This window comes from Onychostruthus taczanowskii, unplaced genomic scaffold (genome assembly GCF_017590055.1).
Source record: "Onychostruthus taczanowskii isolate IOZ18803 unplaced genomic scaffold, ASM1759005v1 scaffold83, whole genome shotgun sequence".
Lineage (NCBI taxonomy): Eukaryota > Metazoa > Chordata > Aves > Passeriformes > Passeridae > Onychostruthus > Onychostruthus taczanowskii.
In genome coordinates this window covers 485,293-494,738 of record NW_024506221.1, presented here as the reverse complement: position 1 = coordinate 494,738, position 9,446 = coordinate 485,293, and positions in this window count along the sequence as shown.

Sequence of the window (9,446 nt, the reverse complement as noted above, 5' to 3'; positions counted from 1 at the left end):
CTGGACCTGGCAGCTCCTGTTCTTTTGCGTCAATCATTCCAATGTCAAACATTATAACCACTGCAGTTCTTCAGTTTATGACCTCCAGTTATGACCTGAGGGCAAGCCTCAAGTCAGCTTCACTCCCCCAGCTATTAATTTATTAAAACATGCTCACATGTTAAAGCCTTCAAAATCTTCTGGATATTTTACTGGAGAAAATTTGGTTAAGAGTAGTAGCAGTAAAACTAGCTGCTGTTTCAAGATACAAGGGCTGCCCTTGTACCTTGAGACTTTCAAAAGTTGCCTCTTTCACTTTTGCACAGGACTTTTTGCTGCTGGCCATGGAAGCAGAGCTGGAGCTGGGGCAAGGAAGCCCCACAGGGTGGTTGGCACCACCTGTCACAGCAGGGGAGATGTGGCTTCTTCTGCACTGAGGCTGGAACTGGTAGTCACAGTGAGCAATTCTGTCACAAGGGCAGAGAGGGAGAGAGAGAAAGCCCATCAGAATTTATGGCTAACACTGATTTTAAAGAATAAAATACATGTAGTGTTTGTGTTTTGCGCATATGTAATTTTCATAAGCACAACTAAATTGAGTGGTTTTCCACTTAGGCCTCTACCAGGTTTATATATAAGACAGCAAATATCCTTGTCTGTGCAATAGGTTAAAAATACTGTAGATTTACCTTGTTGACAATGTGTTCTGTAAGCAACACCTGAGACTGGAAGGCATCTCTAGCAATTGTCCTGTCCAACCCCGTGCTCTAGGCAAGGTCACAGGCTGTCCAGGGCCCTGTTCTGACAGGCTTTGAGTACCTCCAAAGGTGGAGACTCCACAACATCTCTCAGTAACTTGTTACAGGGTTTGACCACCTTCAGGTTAAAAGAGTTATTTTCTTGTATTTAAGTGGAAACTCATGCATTTTAGTTCCTGCCTGTTGCCTCTTGTCTTTCACTGAACTTCACTGAGAAGAGCCAGGAATCCAGCTCCCTGATTCCCTCATCAGCTTTTTTATCCACATTCAAAAAATCCCTCTTGAGTCTTCTCTTCTCCAGGCTGAACAGCCCCAGCTCTGTCAGCCTTGCCTTCTTCATCAGATGATCTAGCTCTTTAATCACCTTCAAGGCCCTTTGCTGGACTCCCTCCTGCAGGTGGGTTCACGCCTTTCTCATACTAGGAGCCCCAGGGAGCACACAGCACTCCAGACGTGACCTCTTACCAAACTCTTGTCTACAGCAAGAGCTGTGTTCTTCAAATACAGCCCCAGTTCTCATGAAGAGGTCAGTCTGAATGGAAGGATTTTGTCTTATTAAACTGATTTTAAGTATCAGAGCTGCAAAAACAAACCACATAAGCCCTTGGACGTTGTTACAAGACGAGTCAAAGGCTATGCCTATCTGCCAAACGCAGGAGGGACAGCGTCAGTCTGAGGCTGCTGCGTGATTGACTGTGCTGATTAGCCACTGGCTCGCAGCTCTGCACAGGCTCCTCCAGCCAGATCCCTCCACAGCGCGGCTTGGACGTGAGCAGGGAGGTGGCTGACCACAAGGACCACTCCCAAAAGACAAGTAAAACAGGGCTAGAGAGACACCAAACAACTGTGTTAGCTCTTCAGCAGGGAACTCTATTGTTCAAGAACCACTGGCATTGCAATTCATAGCACTACTGGAATATTTGTTCACATTCAGTCTTTGCCAGTTTCGATTTGGAAGCAGAGGGGAAGCTTAAAAACAGCCAAAGTGATGTTATAAAATCTGACAGGAGCTATCAAACACACCTGGCAGCGAAGCAGCAAAGATTATGCTTCTTAGTCTAGACATGGTTATCATAACTCACATCTAGTATCTTGCCATCTATTCAAGGAGATTAAATTTTAATGAATTGCTAATTGCTAGTGACTTGTTTATAACTGATAATATTTATTCTCAAAGGAAAATTAAAATCAGGTTTATCATTATGCCTTTTTGTATGCGTGTGCATTTACCCACATGTTTAGGATGAGATCATCTAGACCTGAGATATTTTTAGAAAAATGTGTCTTAAGAATGTCTGACAGGCACAGCATATAGCTTCTAAAAGACACTTCAACCAGCTCCTGGTTTTTCTAGATGTTATTTGGTACTAAAAGGCTGGAATCAAAATAATGCTGTTGTAACTCCATCCACAAGACACAATATTTGCAAATTCCATTTTCCAATTATGCTTTCAGATAGTAGCTAAGTTTTGGTCCATTACATCCCATGCCCTAAAGAAAACCAGTTTTCTACCATTACATTTAGAAAGGCTGAAAGAAATGTTAACAGCACCAGGACTCTGAAAAAAACAGCAGGTATGAAGTGAATTAAACAGGGAACATTCTGGTGAACATGAATGTTGGTGAGGAAGGGAAGTGAGAAACCTTCTTCCTGATCCCTGCAGGGAGGGAGGGGATATTTTTGTAACTAAAACCAACGGTTTACAGAACTGCCATTTCTTTTAAGCCAAGTGCTGTATGAGTCAACAATTTGAAGGCTCAAGTTTCAAAGAGTACCACTGTTAGCAAGCTCCTTATCCAAAGGAGCAGTGATTTTGAATCTTCAAAGACTCAGAACAGAGATTCAATACAGAGAAACTTTTTAGTGGCATTTCAAAGAAAGTTTAGGACCTCACTGTGTTGTAAATGCATGTAGAAAAAACAGGAAGGGCAGTGCTTCCCAACTTGGCAGTTTTCAAGATAACAAGTACATTCTAAGTGGAGATTGCCATGAATAAACATCTTTTCTACATCTAGAGAAGCAACTGCTTACAGTCAGGCCTGGCCCAGCAGCCAGTAGATTGATTGAATCAATCTTTCTTTCTGTATTGTATCTCTACCCTTTCAGAGGAGACAGCAGGGCACCATTAAGGCTGGCAGTATTTCCCTTCTGATTTTTACTTGTTTGCATTCTGGAACACAACTGCAAGCTCCTGCTTTAAATACATTCCATCCAGGGAGCAATCACTAAGGACACATCCATATCATCCTGTGGACAGCCAGCCAAAACAATTCACACATCAAGCAGCCCTCTCAAAATCATGGCATCTTAATCAAAATCATGGCACCATCTCCAATTAAAGGGCCATGAAGAGGAGGAGGCATGGGCATCCTTCCAACAAACAGAAAGGTCACTCTGTGAGGCTGTGCATCGCTTGAACAGCAAGGACCAAAAATATGAGTGGGTCCAGCTATCAGAAGATCAGTTTTCATTCAGAAGGAAAGTGCCCTGAATTGTTTGCATTCATAAGCAGCATTATTTTAGAAAACATAGAATCATAGAATATTAGGAGTTGGAAGGGACATTGAATATCATTTAGCTCCAACTTCCCCTGTCATGGGGGACCCATGCTTCCCATTAGACCACATTGTTCAACTCCTCATCCTGACCTGGCCTGGTCACTGCAAGGGATGGGGCATCCACAACTTCTCTGGGTAACCCATTCCATTCTCTCTACCCTCACAGCAAAGAATTTATTCCTATATTTAGCCTAAATTTCCCCTCTTTCGGTTTGTGTCCATTACTCCATGGTCTATCCTCAAATGACCTAAATCCCAAGAAAACACTCACCACATGGTATTAAAAATGAACAGTCAGCTGGCTCAGGGAGCTGAGTAAACACATACATTTGCAATGAAACTTTACATTAGATGTACCCAGCCAGTAAAAATGCTCTGATGATTTCATTTGCAACAGGACACAGACACCCACAACAAGCACATACACAAAATTTATAACGAGAGCATCTGAAGAGCAACAAATGCCAAGGAAATAAAGAATTAGAAAAAAATTGTTATGAACCAGTAATGAAGGAGGTTCAGGAATTAGCAATAGGAAATGAAAAGTAAAGATGAAGGGATACAGTGAAAATGAAGAGTGTTTGCAAGAATGAGAGCTGAAATCCTGCCTTTCCTGCAGGCCAGAGGACTTAGGTCATTGACTCCAGCTGAGCCAAGGAGCAAATTGAAGGAGCACTGTTAGCAGTCCAGGCAAGGCTTGATGTAAAACTGAAAGACTTAGTGTGTTGAAAGCCCCAAGGAGAGAAAAAGTATTTTAAGACAGAGCAAAGTTCAGCTGTGCTGAGATTTTTAGGACTAAGAATACAAAAAACTATTACTGACTTCATCTCTATAATCTGCAAACACACTAGAGGGAACTGAGAAAGAAAAACCCTGGAGCCTGTTGTTTTCCTGGGAACAACACCCAACCATTGTGTGCTAACCTAGAATGAAGGGTTGGGAAAGGCTGTGACTTGTGTATTTCTGAAGAGCAAGTTGGTAGCTATGAAGGGGTGTACTGGGGGATTAGACCAAGAATAAAACTGGGAATAACACCACTGGCCCTGGTGAAGGGCTGGAGTGCCACAAACAGCTGTGGCTAACGCACTTGATTTATGGATGATGAAGAGCACTGGCGCATTTTTGTGCAGCCACCAATCTGCAGAGGGGAGAGAAATTTCAGAAGGATTTTATACCGAGTAATAAATATCTTTCACTGATTTACAAACAACAAAAATCAAACAAAATCACTGGAAAGCCTGGGTAACACAGCAGACTTTAGAAGTTTATCATGTGAGCATTTTATACCTTTTCCTTCAGTGTAAAACATTATTTCTGCTGAATCTTTGACCTTTATTTTGCTAAGCCAATTTTCTCAGAAAAGAGATGAGGATTTTTCATTATTTAGTAAATCAACCACCAAGGATTTTGAAAATATTTTGAAAGTATCTTTCCCTTTCCTTTCCTTTCCTTTCCTTTCCTTTCCTTTCCTTTCCTTGTTAGGGAGGAGAAAAGAAAATTCTAATAATATACTTGAATTGTGTGGAGTAAGATAACATCAGAAGGGAGTTAATCATTCATCATATTCCTACACTCCTAAAAAGAGTCAAAACAAGTAAAAAGGTCAATGACTTACAACAAGATGCCAGTGAGAAACATGTTTGAGTAACTGGAAGATCTGATCAGAAAAAAAAAAAACATGTTCAAAGTATTACATTGATATAACAAGAAGATAATAATTAAAATGACAGCAGCAACAGAAAAACTTCTCTATAATAAAATAAATTATTTACCAGTCATACACATTATGACTTTTGTTAGATTCACATACTGTTTGTGGTGAAATTTTTTACTTCAAAAATGTTATGACACATAACAAGTCTTGTGCTACTTATCAGACAGATTACATGTACTCTGACTCTTTTTGTAATTCTCATGTCAGAATTTTGTAACAGATTATTTTCTACTCTATTCATCACAGTATCTCTGATGCATTATGGAAAATTAGTTCATTTTATGAAGTTACTGTGGTTTGCCTTAAAGTAAAAAAGTGGGGGGTTTATGACATCTATAAAACATTTTCCTTTCTGTTTAACATAAAGTTTTACTGGAAGTTGCACTGATGGAAAAGTTTGCCAAGCTAAGATAGGTGGCTGGCATATGATCTGTACATAAATTGAGGCAGAAAGACTATTCCTTCTGTGAAAGGTGTAGCTCAAAGAAGAAATTTCAAGAGTATCAGGAAATCTCAGAGCTTTATAAAGAACCTGCTATAAACCTTTTGTCATCTGACATGACTAAAAATAGCACTTTCCCTTTTCTGCCTGTACTCTACCTTTGGTTCTTGGAGCCTCCTCTGTGCAGTTTTTGCCAGAGCAGCCCAGCAGACCTGTCTTGGTAGACAGCAATGGGGGAACCCAAAATCTACAGCCAGGCTAGGACTTGGGAGAGACTTAACTGGAACTGAGTTTGGGAGAAGGACTGGGGGGAAAGACAGCTGAGTGGTGCAGCCTTGTTTCTGGGGAGGGAGGAGCTGCAGAATGACACTCTGTGTGATCCAGGAGCTAAAGGTCTGGATTAGGTGAGAGTTAAACAAATTGTCAGAAAAATGCACACTGGGCCCGGTTGGGGGCAGGGATAGGCACATTGGACCATTGTTCATCTCTCATCACAGTTTTCTTTCTAGCTCTTGGAAGCACAGCAACCTCAAAAAGAGGTTTCTCTCATGCTTCCAAGTATTACAATTTAAACACATTAGAATATTCAGAATGTTATACTGTTATTGCAAACCCAATGTGCAAACATAATTACAGTAACACCACCAATATAGAGACAACGTGTCTCCAAAAGCACTAACAATTGTATATTAAAACAAGAGGCTTTTAAATCCAGCATGAGCAGTTGAAAACAAGTATCACCACCACTACTCCCCCTCTTCCCCACAGTGCAATGCCCATTCTTTTTTCTTCCTGCTCTTTCTCTAACGACCTCCAGCAGTTTGCTGGCTTTCTAATAAATTGCAGGGAGCCTCTCCTGGGACATGAGGGGATCTGTTTGTTCTGTGGATATCTCTCAGGCTTAGCACTGCCTTGCTGTGACCCAAAAAGGCCTTTACCATGGCTGCAGTGGATCCTGGGCTACCCACCTGAGAGTGCCCAGGTCTCAAAGCATGCTTTGCTTCCTCTTCATGATTTTATCTGAATCTGTGAAGTAGAGCTAAAACTGGGCAAACAGAGCAGCCAGATGCCCTGCAGCTCAGCCACACCCCCTTAATGAAAGCAAGCACATATTGCACACAAATAAAAGCAGTTATGATATTTCATTTATCCTGTTTATCCTGAAGTGTGGTGTATTTCCAATATGCCAAGTCCCTAAAAATTATATGGCTGGAACCAAGCAACCCTGCCAGCAAACTCAAACCAAGAAAAAATAAAATTAACAGCAAAACAAAACAAATGAAAACAAAACAAACAAAACAAAAAATAAACCATCCACTTACTTCTCTGAGAATATTTCTGAAATAAATGATCAGATCGTACTGAGTTCTTGGACAATCTTCAAAGAAGGATACTTACACAAGCAACCTGAGAACTAAATCACTATGGAAAAATTAAGGATTTAATAATGATATTAGACCCATTATGACCTCTCTGATGTTCTGTCCCTGCTGTACAGGGTCCCTCCCTGCACTCCCCAGGATGTACATTTATCTACTCAATCTAATTAAACACATGTAAAAGCAGTGTTGCAGAGCCTGCATTTAGTCTGTATTTACACACAGCTCAGAAGCCTTTCCTTGTGCCTCCTGGCTGTTTGAGGCTATGGGCCTGTGAGCAGCAGGACTAATGTTGCAGGCTGATGGTTAGGGAAGGGCTTGTTGCAGCCTCCCTGACCCTAACCCGGGGCTCTGGCACTACTTGGACCTTTCCGTAAGTTGATTAAAACATCCAAAGGGGTTTTGTTTTTTTCTTAAACTGGCAAACTACCTTAAACTATGTTTCAGGCATAAGATGCTGACTAGCACTGGTTTTTATTCTCCCTCCATCTTAAATATCTTACTGTAAACATTTTGAGTTTAGATATTGCATCAGCAGTGGGTAAATAGAGCAGCTCTTTGGCACTGGCAGAGGACCAGGATGAGGTCAGATTTGTACAGTAACAAAAACTGACAGAATTTAGAAGATGATTTAACAGTGGCAACTGTATAACCACTGATGGAGAATGACTGCATGCAAAGGCAGCTGTACAATAAGAGTCAGGACATTCATTTTCTTGCTTTTTGGCATACACATGCTTCAGCTTTTTACGTATCACCATTTCTACAGAAGATTATTTCTGAACAAATGCTCTGACTGGAACAACCATGTGACTGATGCTGCCCCATTCAGGACTTAACTGAAAAATAATTTCTATTGTAATACCTTCTATTTTCTACTGTAAGGGGTGATGTGAAGTCTGACTTCAAATTGCCCTCTACCCTGATACACACCATGAAAAGAATTCTACAGTTAAGGTCTTGTCTTTTGTTTTTCTCTGGGTGGTACTGCTTTGGCTACTTTTTAGGGTCCAGCTCTAACTATACCATTCACAGTTTCAGCAAAACCTCTCACTGTTGGTCTGAGTCATCTGCATCCCCTACCTCTGCTGGCCCAACAGGCAAGCACACTGCTGACATTGCACTTTGTACTTCCTAGCAGCCTTGTGATTTCAGTTTTCTTTTTTTCCTTTTTAGGGATTTTTTTTTTTTTTTCGACAGCTTGGGATGCTCCAACCCCTCCCAACGCCTAATTTCTGTAGGAGCCAAGGTAGGCACATTTTCTTTAGGCATGTACAGGCCTCCAGATGTTTTCAACCAAAGTCCTAGCAGGGAATTGAGCCTTGAAGCTGGCAGCAGGCCGAAGAGTGTGACTCACTGTGAAAGGGCAGGAGCACGAGGGCAGTTTAAAATAGTTTGTTTCTCTCAAGACTGGCTCTTCCCTGAGATCAGCTGTGGTTTCAGCCTGAAAAAGACATGTGAACAGATCTTGTTCAGTTTGGACTCTGTGTCTGCATACTGCATGTTAATCTGCTACTTCTCTCTCTCCCAGGCTATATATTTTTCTATCCTTTTCCTGGATCTTTCATTTTCCTCCATCCTCTGTTTCCTTTTAGGCCTATGCTGGAGCAATGGGAGTGCCTGTATTCCTGGAGATGTGACCCAGCTGCATCCCAAGCCTGTACCTGGGCAAGATGAAAGCGTGTCCCCCCTCTTATCCCAGAAAGGAATTATGCTGTGATCTCTCAGGTGAACCCACGGGGACTCCAGCAAGGATAAGGACTGCAGGGTGTGCTGTATGGACCTAAGTCCTTGCTGGCCAAAATGTTTTCTGATTATAGAAGGAAGTGGCTTCTGTATGTATCACTGTGTTCTGAAATATTTTCCCATAGAGGCAGTGGTTGGTAGTTCAGTTTGAGTTAACTGTTAGATTTTCTGTCTAATGAATTGGATATAACTAAAAAAAGAATCCACAGTAAACACGGTTGAGAAACAATGCCTTAAAGTTTGTTACTGTATTTATAGACGTCAGTCAAGCATACACTGGTAAAATAATAACTGTTTGGTCTGTATATAATCTTCTTGTTCTGGATTACATCAGTGCTTGCCCATATGCAATTAAAGTACCTGACACACCAAGCTAAAATTCTACCAAAGGCCTCTCCCAATTTTACTTTACCTGGTGTTTCACACTGATATAACTACAAAATGTTCAAACTGGCACACAATCAGGATGACTGCTTCCCATTCTGGCTGGGGTAAAACCAGTTCAGTCTGCAATACACTTGGCTGAAACCCAGAAAGGTTTTCAGACAATTGCACTGTAAACCATGGCATAGAGCTTAGCTTTCAGTGAAGAGCAGGGCTACAGCAAATTGAAGGACTTTGGAGAAGCAGGGGATGTCAATCCATAGGTAGCTTCTCTCCACTGGAGGCAGAAAGTGACTGGTGACAGGCTAAAACCTGAGCAGAGGATCGAGGTGGAGAGAGGTGTGGATGTGACAGCCTGGCCAGAGAGTGAGAAAACGGGATTCCTTTTCTCACAGTGGACTTGTGAGACTTTTTTGGGAGTTGTAGAGAAACTATGACAACTCGTTAGTATAAACAACCTGAAGGCTGTGTCTTCCTACTCTGTT